Raw genomic sequence first — 21,713 nt, forward strand, 5'->3', positions numbered from 1 at the left:
TTCTGTCTTTGCAAAGGAGAGGAATGATAAAGATATTTTAGTTAAAGAAGCATATGAATAATAAATAAAACAAGCGTAACAAGAAGCGAAGTACTAGAGAATCTATTGTCTTGAAGGTAGATGAAACACATAGCCAAATAAATTGTATCCTAAACTGTCTAAAGAAGCCAGGCAGGAAACAACAAATGTTCCAAGAACCATTTTCCCAGTCCTCACTAGATGCAGCGAAGATTACTAATAGGTTGGAGGTCTCTGAATGTTGTGCTCTTATTCAAAATGGATGCGGGGGATAAGCTAAATAATTAAAGCCTGGACCTCAGAGCTGGACAAATTGTTAGAATTATTACTGAGGGTTATGATTAACTGTTATTTAGAAAGACATGGATTAATCAGAGATACCATCCTTTTGTTAAATGAAAGTCGTGTCTTACTAACTTGATTGAATTTTTCAAAGCTGTAACAAGGATAGTGCAGTAGACACTGTCTATATGGATTTCACTCAGGCATTTGACAAGGTCCCACATGACATACTGGTCTGAAAAATGAAAACCCATGGGATACAGGGGAATGTGGTGAGCTGGATCCACAAAAAATGGAGGGTAATAGCTGGTGGACGTTTGTGAATGGAAAGTGATGTTCCACGCGGCTCTGTGTTGGTATATATGAAGGATTTTCTGCTAAATATGGGAGACATGATTGGGAACCTTGCAGATGACACAACATTGACCACATAGTTGATATTGCAAAGAATGGCTTTTGGCTGCAGGATCATATCAATGGTACAATTGAGTGGGCAACAGAATGGTGAATGGAATTCAACTGGAGACTTGCAAGGTTATGTATTTGGGGAGTAGAGGGGTAGACAAGGTGAAAAGTACATGTCCATGGGTCCCTGAAGGTGACAGGAATGTAAGGTACGGTGTAAAGAATGCATACAGTGTGCTTTCATTCATTGGGCGATCTGTTGAATACAACAACAACAATTTAATGCTGGAACTGCGTACAAGGCATGTTAGATCACAGCTGGAATTTGTGTATAGTTCTGACCCACACATTACAGGAAGGACATAATTGCTCAAGAGAGAGAGTATAGAGGAGATGTATTGCCAGGGTTTGAGAATTGCACCAACAGGAATGATTGGTTAGGGTCTGATTGCTCTCCTTAGAAGAGTGGAGGCTGACTTAATTGCAGTGAGGGACTTGGATTGCATGCAGAGAGAAGTCTAAGCTCCCCTAACAAAGAGGTCAGTTACTGGGGCACAGATTTAAGGTGAATAGCTGTCTGGAGTTCTGAGGAAGGGTCACCGAACCCGAAACATTAACTCTGATTTTTTCTTCACAGATGCTGCCAGACTTGCTGAGCTTTTCCAGCAACTTCTGTTTCTACACCTGAAATGTTGGAACCTGCACAGCTAGTTTGATCAACCAGCTCAGACAGGCTAGACTAAATTGCCTCTTTGTGGATTTTATCAATTTTTTCAGTGATTCTTTGCAACTTTAAAGATGTTAATATTCCTGTTTAAATAAGCTTACAAAAGTATTTTCATAAAAATAAATTCAATACCATTATATGTAATGTTAATTTCGATTATACATATTGCAACATTTGCTATTTTGTCTTTTTGGTTCATTTTTAACTTATTTTTCTTTTACCCTCCTTAATAGAGTCTCACTATGTTATTTCATTTCTTATTGTCCCTCACATCCAACAACTGTAGGAGTCCAGGCTGGACTCTGCTGGGCACCAGGGAAAGTGCAATGATAATGGAAGGAAGGAAGGGCAGGAAAAACAAGGGAGTGAATGAACCAGAATACTGTTGAGGGATGTGAAGAGGGATGAGATTTAAAAAAAGCCTTGATATTTTCTAATCGACGCATTCAGAGATACTATGCATGTCTGGAGCAGGTGGGACTTGTGCCCTGGCATCTCATGATTATCTCTGGAGCATGTCTTGTTTCATTATTAAACAGACTATCATTTACAACATTCTCAGGTTCCTTTTCTTTTTGAAAAAAAAACACAAACATTAACAAATACACATTTATAGACAAAGGTATACAGATATAAAAACAAATTTCACATTCCAAAGGCTTTATTCCAAAGCATCCTTCTTCCAGGATCTCAACATCTTTTCAGCAAAGGCATTCTGTTGGGGAAACATTATGATAATTCACACCTTATATCTACCTATCTCAGTTTGCATATTTCTTTTCTGTTCAAGATTTGCTTTAGATCCATTGTATCTGTTCTCAGTCTATTCTTATTTGCACATTTTGAAGAACGTTTACTATCCCAAAGGGTTTAATTAATTATATAACATTCTATAGGCATCGTCCCTTTAGTCCCCACTTCATATGAACATTTCTTTGTGAAGCTTTTGGGTGATGAGAAGTCTATGTCCATTGTAGCAACAAGTACAAGAGTTTCAGTGGCCAAGGTGCTCATCACTACTCCTTCTATTTAGTTTTGGCTTTCTAAGCCAAACTGCAATGTTTCCCATTCTCTCCCCTGAGCAATATTATGAACACACATGCTCTGGGTAATCCATCACCAAGATTGGCATTTAAGGTATTGTTAAAAAGAATCAATTTTAGACTTTTGGGATTACCTGAAGCTGCGAATTTTAGTGTAAACTTCTCGATCTCTCATTTTTAAAATGTTGTGTTTGCCCTCAATTGTCAGATTTCATGTGACAAGACTAAGTCCCAGTTCATCAAAGTCTATGTCTGTCTTGTCTTTGTTTCTAACCAACTGAGCTGTCTGCAAGACTCTGCAGTGGCACCATTTCATTTTTGGAGGCAGCTACTTCATCTTGTACAGACCTGGCATAACTAGTTATGATGGGAGTGACACTTTCCAGCCAAGATTGATAATGTAAAATCACCACACTCTATCACCACATCAACTTGCTTCAAGCACTAGAACCCTGACTCGTAATTTTAAATTTATTCCTAGTTTGACAAATAATATTTTATTCAAGCTCATTGATGCCATCCCATAGACAATTGTTCACATGCGACATAAATACAGCCAAAGGTTTTCCATCGTAGTGCTGATGAAATTTGTAGGATCTGCCTTGAGTTGTGCAGAGACTAATTTTAACGGAACTGCCCTCACCAAAAAGTATCCCTCCCAGGAAGCATCATTCAATCCATAAAAACATTCATTCAAATTCAAATTCTATTTGGATGCTTCCTTTGGAGGCTGGAGAAATATTTCTCTCTGTAGTTGCTTATCCTGCAGGAAAGCTGCTTTGATACACCTTTATGCATGGGTAGATAAAATGGCTCGAAAAAAATTCAAAACATCCTTTCCTGCTCTGATGTGTCTACTCTGATCACCCAAGCATCTGGCTCCCAATCCAGGTCCCATCTGGAAAGACATCAGCTGTACAGATCCAGTTCTGTTTAAGCAAGTTGACCTCTATCTGCAAAGTCTGAATAAACCCCAATTTTTTCCAAATTTCAAACTCTCGCCATTCGGAAGCTCCTACTTCTTCATCTTCTAATCTATTGGAAACTGCAGACACTTCTTGATCATGGGGAGGGGCTTCTGCTTCTATCCCTTTGTCAAGCAACATCTGCATTTTCCTTGCTCCTCTGTCACTTCATCAGGTTGCAACCTCTCTCTTGTTCAGGTCTCTCAAGACAATTCCTGTTAGACTGTCTGTTTAAGGTCCTATCCACTGTATGCAACCATTTCCTCCTCCTAGACATATCTTCAGAATCATTACTTGAACCTGTGCTTTATTTTCTTTGTGCCTCCTTGACAGGAGGTCTGGATTCAAGACCCATCTGCCCCAGAGGTGTGTCATAATGTGTCTGAACAAGTTGATTTAAAACAGCAAACTCGTGCAGTGAGTTTTTCTTTCCTGAGGCAACGCAAGGTGGGAGGAATTTTACTCTTCATTTTATTTACTACTTTTTATCAAAGTACTCAATGCTGACATTGGATAGTTAAATTTTGAAAGAGTTTAATTCCGCAACATCAGCATTCCTTAATTTGATGAGTACAAAATAAGGAAAAATGTTAGACACAGCAAGGATAAATTGCATAGGTCAATAGAACTGAGACTTGCTGAAGAAGTTTTAAAGGAAATTTATCGGTGCAATTACCATTCTCATTTGCCCCCCACTCTTCATTCATGTTCATGAGAAGTTACAGTTTCCACAGGGTGCAGCGTACTGTCTAGATTTGAAAATAACACAATGGAAGCAGTGATTGGGAGTAGCAAGCCACAGGATTAATTGAGTTATCTAGCACAATAAATTGTATGGACTTTGTACCATATAGTCCGTTCTTTCCAAAAGAAGGAAAACAGCACATGATCAAACTGTATTCTTCAGGGTAAAGCTAATAACCAACCTCTTTCCTTTATACTTAATTGCACTGCAGCAAAAAAGAGCTAATGGTTTATAATGTTTCAGAGATATTAGGAACTGCAGATGCTGGAGAATCTGAGATAACAAGGTGTAGAGCTGGATGAACACAGCAGGCCAAGCAGCATCATAGGAGCAAGAAGGCTGACGTTTCGGGCCTAGACCCTTTTTCAGAAATGGGCCATTTCCTGGCCTGCTGTGTTCATCCAGCTCTACACCTTGTTATCTCAAATGGTTCATAATGCTTTATAATGCTTTATAACCTGTTTCAAAAATCAAAATAATGTGTTTGAAATCTTAAAGTAGTCTTAGGAGTCTGTTAGCCACATTTTTTGCAACTGTATTGTGTTATGTGCTCTCATTCACAGAACTCCCTCTCACTGCTTTAATGTGTAAAACAACAGTTTAAGTTAGGCAGCCATAACTTTTTCCAAGTATACTTTTCACACCTCAGATCAAAGCAGGACTTCACACTAGGCATGTTTCTTTGAAGAAGACCCAGTGTCCCTTAGAATTATGCTTTGTAAAGTAATTAAATTCTGCATTCAAATTTTGTACAAATTCAATCATGGTAATTTAGACTGGAGATGAACTTTTGTAACTTTGGCTTTCATACTTCTTTGTAACTGCCTGAAACTGTATCAGGGCAAATTGATAAATTTACATTTGTGAGAACTCTTTTTTTAGGAATATTGCGGATTAGAATCTACCCATCAGATGCCAGAGTATTCAATTGGCTCAAATAGCTTGTAAAGGAGGGGACTAGGTAATTGTTTAGAGTATAGGAAAAGAAGTTGAAACCATGTTCATCATATCATAGAATCCCTACAGTGTGGAAACAGGCCCTTTGGCCCAAAAAGTCCTGTCCACACCAACCCTCAGAACATCCCACCCAGATCCATCCCCCTATAACCTACACATCCCTGAACACTACAGGCAATTTAGCATAGCTAATCCACCTAGCCTACACATCTTTGGATTGTGGGAGGAAACCCACGCAGACACAGGGAGAGTGTGCAAACTCCACACAGACAGTTGGCTGTGGGTGGAATTGAACCTAGGTCCCTGGTGCTGTGAGGCAGCAGTGCTAACCACTGAGCCACTGAGTCAGCATACCACTGTAGTGGAGATAAAACAAATCCATAAAGGAGGACTACCTCTACACAGGGTCTGAGAAGTACAAGAAGTCCGATTAATCTGCAGATGCCTGAAGAGACTATGAGGGTTTAAGAGAAGGTCTGAGTTTGAAAAGTCTATGGGACAAATCCAGTGTGGGTTCTTGTGTGCTCCATAGTCTTTAGTCAGAACAAAAGGTGCAACCTGGTCATTAATGCTTAGTTTGCCAGCTCTTTTATGCCTAATAAAACTTTCTACTTTCCTATAATTTGAAAGTTTTGCTGGTGACTTGATTAATGATGGCTGAAATCCCTGCCTTCTCAACAAGCAGTTTATCAGAACATTAATCATTTCTATTATTCTAAACAATGCGATGCCAGCTGTATTCTTTATTGTCTGAAATGTTGTTTACAAATGTAAATGAGAAAACAAGACCTATTTAAAATTCCAGCTGGTACAACATCCCTTAATGGCTGTGGAGATCACAAACAGTGAGTTTTGTCTACAAATGTGGAAATATTACCATTTCATTGACCTGCCGTCCTATCAAACAAGCTTGACTGAATTATATTGTGCATACAAACAATCCTGTTTTCCCTTGAAACTAGGTCTGGTTATTACTCATGTATTTGTCTTTTTCTTTACCCAAAGGCAAATGTGTTTTTTTGAAAAGCAACAAAAGCATTTAAATTCATCATATAAAAATTTAGAGACTCAATATGATGATAAAGCCAGGTGGAGTTCTGCCTCCACTACAACTACTGACTGCAGATTTGTTCCTCTGTTTCCATATATTTACATTTTTTATTATAATTAACACAGAAGGCCCAATACAGCCACAAGGCAGTTTGCTAGTTCACATTGATTATTCACAAAAATGTAAATATTCTCTTGGAAAAAAATACACAATGTTTCACACATCGGAAACAATTTTAAATTATGGTACAGCCTTGCTATAACACTCAGAAGCATATACTGTTAGGTATGCAGTGGCAAGCTTTCTAAGTAGCTATAGCTTCATATAATACTAGCTCAATTCATATACTTTTCAGAAAATAGGTTTTGTGATCAATGAATTAACAAAAAGCGAACACTGTATGAAAATAGAACTAGAATCTACCATGACACAATTAATCCTTAGATAGGCTATAAATTGTTGCCTAGTTACAGATGTTTAATTAAGCTTATACAGTTCTTTGCATAAAGTGAATGCTATTCAATTGGTACTATTATAAGACCTCCTTCCTGCTGTGATCAAACTCATTCTAGGTACAGAAATTCAGCAACTGTTTTCAAATTATTTTGTGAGTGCTTACAGAATTTGTAACTAAGTGGTTGAGCATATCAGATGAGTAAGAGTTGGAGAAGTGAAGAACAAGAGTTATGAAGACTGGAAATCAGAAATATATTCACAATAGTAAGTAAACAATTATTGATACCTTGTGTATGGTTTTCCTGCAGTCTTTAGTTAGTGAAGGATTGACTATTTTTGTTGCGACACTCATAACCATGTTTAAAATATTCATAACTTAATGTGGGAAGCTCCACTTTTTCATTATTGATGTTGGATCATTTAATCTAAAAAGGCCTTTGAATCTTTATTTCAAACAAAGACGATTTTAGAATAATATTAAAAGGAAAACATTTGAAGTGAAACCACATTGATTTTTTTCCACAAGATTAGGATAGATCAGATTAAACAGATAATAAAATTATTTAAATTTTTTAGAAGTTTTTAAATGCTGTGAAACTGCATCTGGCTTATTACAGTGCTGACATTTTCGTGGAAGCACATTTGTAGTTAATTGCATTTCAGGAGCCCATGTGTCGTATTCTAAAGGGATGGTGTTAACTGTTATCTCAACTTGAATTATTATGGAAAAAGGCGAAAAGCAAAATAAAATGCATAACATTTGCTAATGATTTCTGAACTTGAATAAAGGAAGAATTTTCAAAAGGAAGAGTCACTGATTAACTCAACTGCATAATTTTAGTGGTAAGAATAAAGAGAAGACTCAAGGCGATAATCCAATCATTTTTCATGATATTCATGCATACTATTCAGACTGTGTGTGAACTTCAAAGTTGATCTAAGATATAATTCAAATTGCCACAAAATCGGCTGTTACAGTCTATAAAGTTAGAAAATCTAGTTTGTGGTTTTTAGCATTGTTGTGTCTTGCAAAAGTAAGAAAATGCACAATTGGCATTGATTTTTTGTGGCAAAACGAACATTTTATCGCTTGCTAATTGCTGAGAAAATTGTTTTCAATGGTAAATGTTAGAATAACCAGCTGAGAAAGTAATTCCCTCTATGGTTATAAAGAGCTGAAAAGCAATTTAAAAATTGGCTGAGTGAGAAAAGGTTTGAAAGTTCTTTAAAGGCTTATAAATGTTGGTAATGGTCTAGTTAAATTGAGAAAGTTGTGCCAAATTCTTGAGGGCAATATGTTATCAAACTTTCATAGGATTTCCTGCGAGCAGATGGACTCGGTGTAATTATTCATGTGCACTCTCAATCACATTGCATATGTGCATAATGAGTCCTGGGAAGAAAGTGCATTTGGAGTGTGACTTGTTTTCCAGACCTATGGTAGTAGGATTCATTATGAAATATTTCTCTCTCTGGCTCCATCTCTACCTACCCGTTAACCTCTACCCTCCACCCCGAACATCATCTTCAGCATAAATACTAATTTTTCCTAGCTGCTATCTGTTCTGATGAAGTCACCAGACTTGAAATGTTAACTCTGCTTTCTTCCCACAGATGCTACCAGACCTGCTGAGTTTCACCAGCAATTTCCACTTTTGCTTCTTTATGAAATTAGCTGTGGACACAATGAACTTACTCCTGGGTTACGATTTGGCTGGATTAAAGTTTATAGTGTCAACCATGATAACTGACAGTCTAAGGGAGGTCAAAGAGTTGGAACACTGATAAGAACAAATTCCAGGTATTTTGCCATTTTGTGTGATGAACAGCGCAATGGCTAAACAAAGCCAATCTACAGAGGTCAAAGTAATGCCACAGTGGATGTTAGAGTGGCCAAAACATTCTTTAATAGTGGAAGATAATTCAAAGCAAGTATTTGGCATGTCTTCATTAATTGTGAATCAGTAAGCAGATGCCAAGTTAAACAAGTTAGTACAATCAGTTCACACTGAAGCCGAGGGTAAAGGAGTTGCAGAGCATTTATTACATTAGGAACAGAGAGGAGACATCTTCATTGGAAAAATCAAATCAGTACAATTCATACCCCGACCAATTTTATTTGAAGAACCATTCAGTCAAGTGTTAGTAGGTTGTGTAGGACTGTTACCAAAACCAGAAGCAGGACACTAGTATATTTTTGTTCTTACAGATATGACAACCCAATTTCCAGACATTATTCCTTTAAGGACGACTATAGCTAAAATGTTAGTGGAAAAGATAACTCAACTTTTGACTCATTATGGCTTACTGATTGATATCAGATCTTATCAAAGTTCTAACTTTATGTCTTAAAATTTTCCAGGGATAATTAGCAATCTGAGTAGAAAACAATTGGGTTAGAGTTCTTACTATTTGCTACAGAGATGCCCCAACTGAATCTTCTGGACTTAGAACTTTTGAATTAATCTATCATCATGAGATAAGAGGTTCATTAAGCTTAATAAAGGAAATATTTTTAAAGTAGAAAGATGAAAATCCTCAATGTTGGATTATATGTTCATGTTTTAGAGAGACTTGGGAGCATGTAAAAAGGAGAGGCAATGGCCTAGTGGTATTATCATCAGACTGTTAATGCAGAGACCAAGATAATGTTCTGGGTTCAAATCCCATCACAGCAGATGGTGGAATTTTAATTCAATAAAAAATATCTGGAATTAAGAATCTAGTGATAACCATGAATCCATTGCTGATTGTTGGAAAACCCATCCGGTTCACTAATGCCCTTTAGGGAAGAAAATTGCCATCCTTACCTGGTCTGGCCTATATGTGACTCCAGACCCACAGCAATGTGGTTGACTCTCAACTGCCCTCTGGGCAATTAGGGATGGGAAATAAATGCTGCCCAAAAATGACACCCTTATCACCCGAATGAGTGAAGAAATAAAAAATAGCACAAGAGCATTTAATAACTTCACGTGCAAAAATGAAGCATAGGAACATAGAAAATAGAAGCAGGAGTAGGCCTTTCAGCCCTTTGAGCCTGGTCTACAATTCATTGTTAGCAGGGCTGATCATCCAACTCAACAGCCTGCTCCTGCTCTTACCCTTTATCATAGAGTCATATAGCACGGATACAGATCCTTCGATCCAACCAGTCCATGCTGAACGTAATCCCAAACTAATCCAGTCCTACCTGCCTGCTCCTGGCACATATCCCTCCAAATCTTTCCTATTTATGTATCTGTCCAAATGACTTTTAAACATTGTAGTTTTACCTGCATCCTCCACTTCCTCAGGAACCATGCCCTGTGTAAAAAAATTGCCTGTCATGTCTTTTTCAAATCTCTCTCCTCTCACCTTAAAAATGTGCCCCATAGACTTGAAATCCCTCATCCCAGGGAAAAGACAACTACTATGAACTCTATCTATACCTCTTATTATTTTATAAACTTCTTTCAGGTCACCTCTCAACCTTCTACACTCCAGTGAAAAAAGTCCCAGCCTATCCAGCCTTTCTTTACAGCTCAAACCTTCCATACCTGGCAACACCCTGGTAAATCTCTTCTGAACCCTCTCCAGCTTGATAATAACCTTCCTATAAATTGGCAACCAGAACTGCATACAGTATTCCAGAAGAGGCCTCACCAATGTCCTGTAAAACCTCAACATGACTTCCTAACTCCTATGCTCAAAGGATTGAGGAAAGAAGGCAAACATGCCAAATGTCTTTTTATCTAGGTGTAGAGCTGGATGAACACAGTAGGCCAAGCAGCATCAGAGGAGCAGGAAAGCTGACGTTTCAGGTCTAGACCCTTCTTCAGAAAATAACTTTTTAAATATCTTGTCTATATGTGATGCAAACTTCAAAAAGACTTATGTACCTGAACCCTTAGGTCTCTCTGTTCTACAACACTACCCAAGGCTCTATCATTAATTGTATAAGCCCTACCCCTGGTTGTTGTACCAAAATGCAATACCTCGCATTTATCCAGATTGAACTCCATCTGACATTTTTCAGCCCATTGACAAATTTGATCAAATCCCTCTGTAATCTCAGGAAACCTTCTTCACTGTCTACTATGCCACCAATTCCACAAACTTACTAACCATGCCTTTTATATTCTCATCCAAATCATTTATATAAATGACAAACAAAAGAGAATCCAGAACCGATCTTTGCAGAACACCGCTGGTCACAGGCCACCAGTCTGAAAAGCAACCCACCACCATTTCATCCTGCTGTTAAGATAGTTATGTATCCAATTGGCAAGCTCACCCTGAATCCCCTGTGGCCTAACTTTACTAATTAACCTACCATGCCAAACCTTGTCAAATGCTTTACTAAAGTCCAAGTTAACAATGTCTACTGCTCTGTCCTCATCAATCTTCCTGGTAACTTTCTCAAAAAACTCAATCAAGTTTGTGCGACACAATTTACCTCACACAAAACCATGCTGACTATCTCTAATCAATTTTTGCCTCTCTAAATGTCCATAAATCCTATCTTTTATAATCACCTCCAACAATTTACCCACAACCAATGTCAGACCCACAGGTCCATAGTACCCCAGTTTCTCCTTATAGCTTTTCTTAAACAAATGTACAACATTAGCCACTCTCTAGTCATCAGGTGCCTCACCCATAGATGATGCAAATATTTCTGCAAAGGGTCTCGTTATTTCTTCCCTTACTTCCCACAATGTTCTGGGATACCTTAGATCAGGTCCTGGAGATTTATCCACCTTTACATTCACTGAGACCTCCCAAACCTCCTGTTCTATAATGTGAAATTTTTCAAAACATCAAAGTTTACTTCTCTGCATTCTCTAAACTCCATTTCTTTCTCCACAGTAAAAACTGACATGAAATATTCATTTAGTATGTCTCCCATCTCCTGGGGTTCAACACAAAGATGACCTCCTTGCTCTTTAAGAGGCCCAACCCTCTAGTTACCCTCTTGCTCTTAATTTATTTGTAGAATCTCTTCAGATTATCCTTAACCTTATCTGTCAATGCTATCTCAGATCCCCTCTTTGCCTTCCTGATTTCTCTCTTAAGAATACCCCTACACTCTTTATATTGATTGAGATATTCAATTGAACCAAGTTGTCTATACCTAAAATAAGATTTTCATTTAATCTTGAAAGTTCTTATCTGTTATCATTAAAATTTGCCTTACTCCAATTAAAACCTTTAACTTTTATGGAAGGCTTATCCTTTTCCATAACCATTTTGAAACTAATAGAATTGTGATCACTAGACCCAAAGTGTACCCCCACTTTTACTTCAGTCACCTGCCCTGCCTTTTTCCCAAAAGAAGGTCTAGTAGATGTGGATGCTCCTTCGCTAGTAGGAGCATCCACATGTTGATAAAGAAAATTTTCTTGAACACATTTGACAAGTTCTTCACGATCCAAACCTTTAACACTATGGTAACCCCAGTCAATGTTTGGAAAATTAAAACCCTACATTATTACATCCTTATTATGCTTACATATATCTGAGCTCTCCCTACATATTTGTTCCTCAATTTCCCCCTGACTATTGTGGGGTCTATATTACAATCCATCAAAGTGATCTTTCTTTTCTTATTTGTCATTTGTACCCATGTATTTTCGCTTAAATTCATGCAATGCTTTGGCCTCAATTGCTTTCGTAATAGTGAATTCCATAGGCTCACAACTCTACATTTGAAGAAATTTCTCCTCATCTTAGTCCTAAATGGTTTACTCCGTATCCTTACACAATGACCCCTGGTTCTGAACTTCCCCATCGTCAGGAACATCTTCCTGCATCTCCTCTGTCTAGCCCTGTGAGAATGTTTTAGGTTTCTATGAGATACCTCCTCACTCGTCTGGACTCATATGAATATAATCCTAATGGATTCAACCTTCTCCTCATACATCAGTCCTGGAATGAAAGAATGGGCAGGTAAACATACTTTGACTTGTGATGATACTATGGCTTCAAGAGGTGTATTTTGTCCTAGTATTTTTTTTGAAGAGATGTTTTAAGGCAGAGAGATGAGCAGTCTATTGAAAACTTGTAAAATAAACAGCTTATGAGGCCTTAAGTTTTTTTTTTAGTTGGAACAATAGAGGCAGCCTGAATGGGCGTGGTCAAACTTCCATAAAACAAGGATTTTTACTTTCTTAGTTTTTCAGTAGCAGTTGTTGCTGGGTTCATCAGGGTTGGAAGCTGCAGAACATTTCTCCCTGTTACACTCTCTCAGAATTTTCTCTTGATGTTTTTCTTCTAGGGCTGCTAGAATTGTAAGTGAGAGAATCTATTTTATTGACTTTGCCTCTGCCTAGGGTGTGTTTATGGGACGTTACTATATTAGAATAGTTACTGTGTATTCATTAAATAACCTAATGTTCTTTTAAGATTTCCAATAGAGTTAAGTTATTCCAATTTCCACTTTCTTTTGTTGCATTTTAACTGAAGTGTATGAATAAAGTGTGTTTTGTTTCAAACCTGGCAGTTGACCAACGAAATTGCATCCAGAACAAAATGCCTGACACTTGCCTTTAAAATAAGAAAACGTTAGGGTCTAGGTGATCTCCTTAGTATATTTTGAGGGTGTTTGGTCTGGTCCATAACAGACCAGAACATTTCATTTGGGTGACAAGGCCTTTGAAGCGTGAAGTGAAATGCAGTGGTCCATAAAGATAGTTGGGAGGGTTAGTAAAATGATAGATATTCTTGATCGTAATTAGGTATGATAGGTGGTAAGAGTAGTGGACTCCAAGTGGGAACTTTAGATAGTTTGACAAAAAGTTTATTTCACATTTGAGACAACCCTGGGAATAGTGGGGTTTGATTTCCAAGAGAGTCATGGCATCAAATTGTTTGAAGCCAACAGTGAACCTGTCTGAAATATTTACCTAAGTCTCAAGTTGTAACTTAACTTGTATTAATTTGCAATGCCTACGAAGTGTAACAGTGAATAGTGTTATTTCATACAGAGGAGGTGTATCAAAAGCTGGAAAATATTTTGCTTTGTACTAAATATGACTTCTATCCCTTCAGGCTTCTGGTGTGCATTTTTAGCTGTTTCAGGCAGTTCGGCTGTCTTGGAAGTCTTCTTCAATAGATCTTCATTTGTACTCCTGAACAGCATATTGAATATTTAATCCATTACCTCAACCAGTTTTCAAACATGTGAGGGAAGACAACTATTCCTTCAGGCTGGTGTAGCCAATGTCAGCTCTGTCCCAAAGAGAATTTGTGAGAATTGGCCGACAGCAAGCAGACAGTAAATGGGAAACTATACTTCTATAAAAATTGTAAAGGAGGAATTGATCTAATGGTACTAAATTCTGCATACAATCTCATTCTTACTGGGGACACAGGAAATTTGATATTTTTCAGCATTTAGCTGAGTGAATTGTACAGGTGTCAGGAGAGAGTTTCATGGGTGAGCTAGAGACCTGGCAATAATGTTAAGCAAATGGGAAAATAGATTATGGAGACAGTGTGTGCATAGAGCATTTCATTGTCCATAAAACATTATTTACTTTTTAAATGTTATTTACTAAAACAAGTATTGAAACAGCAAACAAACTTTTTTTATCTTTTAGTATCTAATAATAGTACAGTATTAAATATTCCCATGTTAAGAAAACTAGGTATCAAATATAATGAAAATCTATTCAGCTGTGCCCCATTGATGTAATTCAACTGCAATTTCAGAAAAATCACTAATGCACCATTTCAACTTAACACCAAAATGTTCATACCCTCATCAAAATAAAAAGTGCAAGCAAATTTATTTGAACTGTGGCTACTTTTATGTTGCCGACCTGTGACTGAGGAATCTGACCATTGTTCACACTATACATTCATCAATATTGCTACCTCGAGTCACTCTTTTTGGCTATTCTTCACCATAGCATCGTCTGGAATCAGGGAAGAATTTGGGATTGAAGGTGACCACACCTAACCTGTCTTTTTTGTTACACTAGTGGTGAATCATGTTGGAAAACCTGTGATCACTCCCTTACAGAGAAACCCTATAAATTTCCAGTCCTTCTAGCTCCCTGCTGATTTTTTTCTCACTTATGGTAGCTCAGTGTTTAGCAACACTGCCTCACAGCTCCTGGGACTCAGGTTTGATTCCACCCTTGAGCGACTGTCTGTGTGGAGTTTGCATATTCTCCCAATGTCTGTGTGGGCTTCCTCTGGGTGCTCCGTTTTCCTTGCAGAGTCCAAAGATGCGCAGGTTAGTTGGATTGGCCAGGCTAAATTGCCCATAGTGTTCAGGGATGTATAGGTTGTGTGGATTAGCCATGGGAAATGCAGAGTTACAGGGATGGGAGTGGATTCGGTATGGACTCGATGGGCTGAATGGCCTATTTCCACATTTTATATCAGAGTGAATAGAAGACAACAGTTGGCTCTAGTATGTCTAATGGCGATCACAAGGAAACTACTGATGAGGGGGACCATATTTAGCTAAACCATCTGCAATATCTGTTGGTCTCCAATCATTTAATCATTTCTTACATAATTCTATGTACTGATCATTCTTTCAGTGACGAAAGAATGTGCTAATGTGACTCCTACATTTTTGCTTTGTTAAGTTGAACCAGTGTCCCCTTGTTCTACTCATAATTAAAAGAAATAATTTGGGTTTTCCTTTTTCATACTATTTGATATTTTATCTACCCCTTTAAGGTCACAACTTAACAATGTCACTTCAGGGACAAAATCCTCAAGTTTCTCTAGTCTTTCATCTAAACACAGGCCTGTAACATTAAGGATGAGCTCAGCTCAGCACTAATTATATTTTACCTGACATCAATACATTTGGAATGAATTTTAATCGGTTTTATTTAATGAGGTTCTATTAAATGGGAAATAGTCATTTCAACTGCGATGTCACAGTTGACCATGAATTGCAATGATTTCTTAATTTTATGCATTATTTTCAAACATATGTTCCTAGGTGCAGAATGTGTGCAATTTTTAAATCCTGTCCATATTTCAGATTCCCCAAGAACAGTTCTTTTCAATAGGAAAGTTACTAATACATTACAAAATGCTGCCTTTTCTGGAAATCTGAAATAAGAACAGAAAGAAGCTGGAAAATCTCAGAGGACTGAATTCACATATCAGGTCAACCACCTTTCATCCAAAAATCGCAGAGCTAACATGTTCTATCGACTTAACACATTCCATTTTTCAGACATCCCATTCTTTACATTCTGAATTACACATTGTGAGCAGGAATATAAAAATCTTGGCAGGTGTGTGTGAAAATTTAGATTCACAGGAGATTTCTGCAGTGAACCATACTGCATAACCCCAAGCCATGATAAAGTCCCCTGTAACTGCAGTGAACATGGCCATGTACAGCAGGTTAAGAATTTCAATATTTCCAGATGTTTGCGGTGAAGGACAGTAGCCTTACATTTATTTCTGGAGAATCACGTGAACCAAAGCTAAAACATGTCATCTTATGTAATGCTCTGCTACTCTGTGGTTATCAGCGCTGAGACACATTACTAGTTTCTCTGATGTGGGAATATTCTTTTATTCTGTGTGAAACACTTCCTTTCAATTCTTTTCAAATATTTATACTGAAGCTCCTCTGCTTAGAGTCTTTCCCCCTGCACCATCTTACACATTATACAATAGGTTACTAAAGGGAAATTTTCTACTTTGATGCCACTGGGAATAAACATCACTGTTGTTTACAGAATAGATATGAGACTACACAGGCACTGCACTTTTAAAACAGTAGCTTGACAGTAGTTGTTTGAAGGTGTTGCCTCACTTTCAGTGACTCTGTCTATGCCACAGACTTTGTGGTCAGTTAGCTATATGCATGTACTGTTACCTATCCTAACATCACTAAACATAGAACCCAGACATGTGTAAATCTGTGATATTGCGGTTAACATTGTAAATATATAGATATGTTATTGAAAATAAACTTCAAGAAGTCTGTTTCGATAAGCACCTGACTCTTTGTTGTATGTTATGCAGACTAACATTTAGAAAACCATAAACCGCATCATGGTAACAGCAAGTGTGCACTAAAAGCTGGTAGTGAAAGCTGGTCAATGTCAATAAATGGCTGCTAAAGGGCTGAAAATTTCCTGACAATCATCCGTCAATTCATCTGCATTCAGAGCTTAAGTTACAACTACAACCAAGACAGAAGTGTTATAACCAACACTAAAACATACAAACCTGCGCTGAAGCACAGTGGTGCCTGTCCTCTTTCTATCTCTTTAAAGTAATCAAACACAAGAGGCAATTGCTGATTTGATTTTTAAAAAAGGCACTTTAAAAGCTGCTGAAGAGCAGCTGTGATCTGAGAAAGTAATTCTGGAACAAAATACAGAAAATAAATACAGAAGAAAATGTTTTCTATACTGAAAAGATCTTCTCCATACCTTGATGTCAGTCAATTCAGCCATTTTTCCTTTTCTGAAACAGTGCAATAAAAGTACATGTAACATCATGACTGCTTCTACAGATATAGGTGCGTGACTTTTAACAGGCCAAATAATAGAATAAAATAGAGAAGCAAGCAAAAAAAAATCCAAAACAAGCATCACACTTCAATATAGATTTTACTGGAATCTTATAAAGCATAAAGCTACACAATAAAGATGAAAAGCAAACATCTAACCATGAACTGGCATGTCACCAACTCTTTAATGGGACAAGGAGTCACCAACTGCTGCAGGCTCCATTTCTTTTCATTCATTTATTCCTATGGTGTCAACTTCCTTAAATCTCTCTAAATTAGCTCTAAGTACCCCAGGTACTCCAAGTTTTAAGTGCTAACAGTGCACGTTGGAGATTTCCATCTATCGATTTCACTCGCTGAGTCTTGTTGGTTTCCAAAGCAGCGTTGACTTTTCAGTTGCCCATCCAATTCATCCATTTCTGAATCATGGGTTCAATTCTCACTCCAGAACGTGAATAGAATTCCCACTTGCACATAAAAATCAAGGCTGGTACAGAACTGCAGTACAAAGGGATAACAAGGTGTACAGCTGGATGAACACAGCAGGCCAAGCAGCATCAGAGGAGCAGGAAGGCTGACATTTCCGGCCTAGACCCTTCTTCAGAAAAGTACAAAGGGAACTTTACATCTTTTGGCTGAAACGTTAAACTGAGGTCCCACCCACCTGCTCATGTGAATGTAAAAGATTCCAATCCACTATCTCAAAGACAAGCAGTGGAATTAATCCTGACAGCCAATAATTATCTTTCAATCAATGTCACAAGGAAAAATTATCTGTTTGTTATCAAATTGCAGTTTGCCAAAGTTTGCTGACTGCAAATTAGCTGCCGCATTTCCTACATTACAACAGTGACTATACTTCAAAATGTACTTCGTTGGTTGTGAAGAACTTTGAGAAGATTGGCTGCAAGTATTTCTTATTTTTTTGTAAACTTGCCCACAGTAATCCCCCTTGTACTTCCCCAGCAGTAACCGAAGAGGAAAGCTTTGTGGTCACCTTCTGTAGCACTGGGGTGGAACTTTTAACTTTGACAAGGACATCAAATTGAAAACATTAAAATTGGTACCAATCATGCATTATACCTGATGTTGGCCTCCCTGTAAAAGAAATTCAGTGGAGTGTGCGCTGGGTGGTTGACCTGTTCCTGCCCATTTTGTGACCTGCCAAAGTCAAATTTCACTCTTTATATCCCATCCGCAGTCTCTCTTATTTATGTACTATATGACATTTGCCTGCAAGTTTGGGTTACTGCCTTCTTACTGAAGATCTTTTCTAACTTACTTCAGTTGCATGACATGTCAAAAGAACAAAGGAGTCTTTGTTGAATGTCCAGATTTTACATGCATTGCTACTAGCAAAGCTGGTCTGTCTGTTGAATTCAATATCAGCTGTTCTGATTTCTTTCAAGTGTTTGTTATCTATTGACTTCAATGCAGTCAAAGGCAGCACAGGTTGTAATTTTTTTTCAAAGAGCCTGCTGCCGCAGTGAGAAAATCTCTTCGAAAATCACTCTCCACTTGTACATCAGGATGATGCTTTGGCTGTAATGTTTTACTTCTGTAATATGCCTGATTCAAGTGATACTCTACATTTCGTTGGATTATGTATCTTAACCAAGTAAACAATTATTGATGAAAATCAAATAACTTTTCTTACTTAAAAATAGAATTTAATGTTTCAAATATTGCGTCTTTGGTTATCTCAAATACTTAAAGAGCTCAGCATAGATTTCAGCAGAGACAGAAGATTTTAAAACTCACTCATCACAAATGGTTTCTTGTTCCTCACTTGCTTTTGAATATTAGAATACAAAATATTTTTGCCTGAACCTTGGCTGCTTTGACTATAAATTTTATATAATTCTAAAGTTAATAATGAAGCTTTAAATTGTGCTTTGACTCGAATCTGCCTAAGTGGTTTATGGTTCTTTTGCCATAATTAAATGTTTGCAAGATAATCTTATTCCATTTACTCATTTTCAAGTATGAGGCTTTCTAAAATTGCCATATCAATCAGATGTAACACAGTGTGGAACATTCAGAAATGTGGGCATTTCTGAAGAAGGGTCCCGGCCCGAAACGTCAGCTTTCCTGTTCCTCTGATGCTGCCTGGCCTGCTGTCTTCCTCCAGCTCCACACTGTGTTATCTCAGACTCCAGCTTCAGCAGTTCTTACTATCTCTTGATGTCAATCAGATACCTTGACCAAGAGGAACTTTGTCTTCATGTACATTTCTCTCTGTTTTCTCTGGTTATAGTTTTCTTCTTGCTGTTACAAATTGGTTTTATTTCTTCTTCATGTGTCCTTCAAATTACTTTCCAGGCAGGAGGATGGCATCATTTTTTTTGCGGAAACCACCTCATTATTTCTTTCTTTGAAAGAAATTGTATTTTGAACCAATGCTCCCTGTCTTCACCTTTTCACCAGAAATGCTGAAATCAGGCTGTCCCATGACCACGTAGAAATCCAGACCATAAATTCCAATATTGGGATCGTACTTGATACCTAGATCAATGTGCTCCTGGATCTCAAAGCCAAAGTTTCCAGCATTGCAGAAGTCCCTCTTCCTCAGTTCATATTCCCAATTCTTTAGACCTTTCTTTAGCATTCCCTCAGCCTTGGCACCTTGGATTGTTCAATGAAAAGCAATCTTTTGATTTCATCTAATACCAAGTAATAAGCTTTGGAAAACATTGGGGTCTGGCCAGGGGGTTGCTCCAACACTTTAGCAGCTCTAGTGAGTCTGTTACCACCTTTACCTGGGCAGATATTCAAACATAGCTTTCTAATGCAGAGCTCACATGTATGATCTTCCTTCTTCTCACCTGCCATTCCTGCAGCAGCTCGACAACGAAAGTTCGAGCTTAATTTTCAGCCTTGTGTCAGCATTTCTTCCTTTGGAACCAGGATTCAAATTTGTGATATTTATCGCTGTTAGATCCAATGTAGGATTTCTACTACTTTTCGTGTCTTTTTAGCAACATGCCAAACAGTTTCCTTACATGCCTGTATGCTACCTGGGCTGAAGCTTACATTTTTGGGCTAATTGTAAGTTGTGTTAGGTTTTTTGGAGGGTTTTCCACTGCAAGGCCGAGTGACTTCTTTCACTATATTTTACCACCTCTCTGCATTAATTACCTACCTCACTCCATGCCATCTGTCATTTTGGATTCCAGTACCATCTTACCATGTGCCGTTCCCACAGCCACTCACCACTTAGTGGATATCTGCCCAAACACAACATCATGCTATCTGTAAAAAGCTGCAGGGAACTCAGGCGAGCACTGGTATTCTGAAGCTGCGCTGGTATTGATGGCTACAATTTCAACACGAAGGCGAAGATGGCACCACAATTGTCTGACTGGAACCTGGACGTCGAGGGCTGATGCAAAGGAGAAGAGACCTCTACCCAGAGGACCTAGGTGACCAGACCCTGGCAGCCTGGTGCAAAGTTGCCTTCTCTGGGGCACAGTGAATGCCTGGCCATGTTTTAAGAAACTTCCCCTCTCTGCCAGTATAAGTGCCACACTCTTCCCTCAGCTCCTTCACACTCTATCCCTGCTAATGCACCCACCTCCCACCAAAACTCATGTCCTACCACTGCCTGCAACACCTGCCCTTACCCGCCTGCTCTCACCCTCCCCAAAACCTACCCCCATCCCACACGACTACCCCTGCATTGCCTCATTGCTGCCTCCTTACTCTCTGGCCTCCTTTCCAGCTCCTACACTGACATTACCAGCTGTGCCACCCACTTTGATCTCTCCCTCCATCCTTCCCTTTCTCTCATTTTGGGAGAAGACAGAGCAAAGACTCCTCATCTCCTACAAGAAGAAAATCCCAGGTCCTCACAGGAGAAATTTGCCATCTCTGCTGTGGGGATGCAGAGACAGCCATGTCCCACTAACTGAGTAAATACTGTTCTTCATTCCATTGTGGAGTCACTGTAAGTGTGCTCTCAGTATCATTCATTGCACATCATTCTAACCACTGGCTGTGACTCCTTCTCCCCTCTTGTGTCTTGCAGGAACAGCCTGCATTTCCACAACCTCCGTAGGGAAACACCCAGCTCCCCCACAAGATATCCTGTTGATGTGTGAGAATGAGAGGTGTCAGAGAAGCATCAGCACCCAGCTTCCTGCACACTCTTCAACTCCGATCCTGACACCTCACTGGGATTGTTCAGCTTAGAGAGTGTGGAGACACAGCCCAGTGAGCTGCTCACTGTGATAGTCCTGCAGCTGGCTGAAGAAGAAACAGCCAAGGCCACTGGTACTTGGAGTGCTGCCAGGGACCCACTAGCTCTCCTTGCACAGAAGCTGCTGCAATGCAGCAAGTCATGTGACTGTCTGTCTGTCTACCATAGAGCTGCGATGGAGAGCCAGGTGCAGCAGGAATGCTTCAGAAACACACACCCACACACACACATACACACCCGCACCCACACGTACACACCCACACGCACACATACACACCCACACACACACCCACACCCACGCACACCCACACACACTCACATCTACCCACACCCACACTCACACACACCCACACCCACACCCACACACACACCCACGCACA

The 21,713-nt window shown here is 38.8% G+C and overlaps 1 pseudogene; it reads right to left on the reverse strand.

Moving 5' to 3' along the window:
- Positions 1-19,446: 19,446 nt before the first annotated feature.
- Positions 19,447-19,967, reverse strand: LOC109918223 (annotated as a pseudogene).
- Between the last annotated feature and the right edge of the window lie 1,746 nt (positions 19,968-21,713).

This window comes from Rhincodon typus, chromosome 28 (assembly GCF_021869965.1).
Source record: "Rhincodon typus isolate 14 chromosome 28, sRhiTyp1.1, whole genome shotgun sequence".
In the NCBI taxonomy this organism is placed as follows: domain Eukaryota; kingdom Metazoa; phylum Chordata; class Chondrichthyes; order Orectolobiformes; family Rhincodontidae; genus Rhincodon; species Rhincodon typus.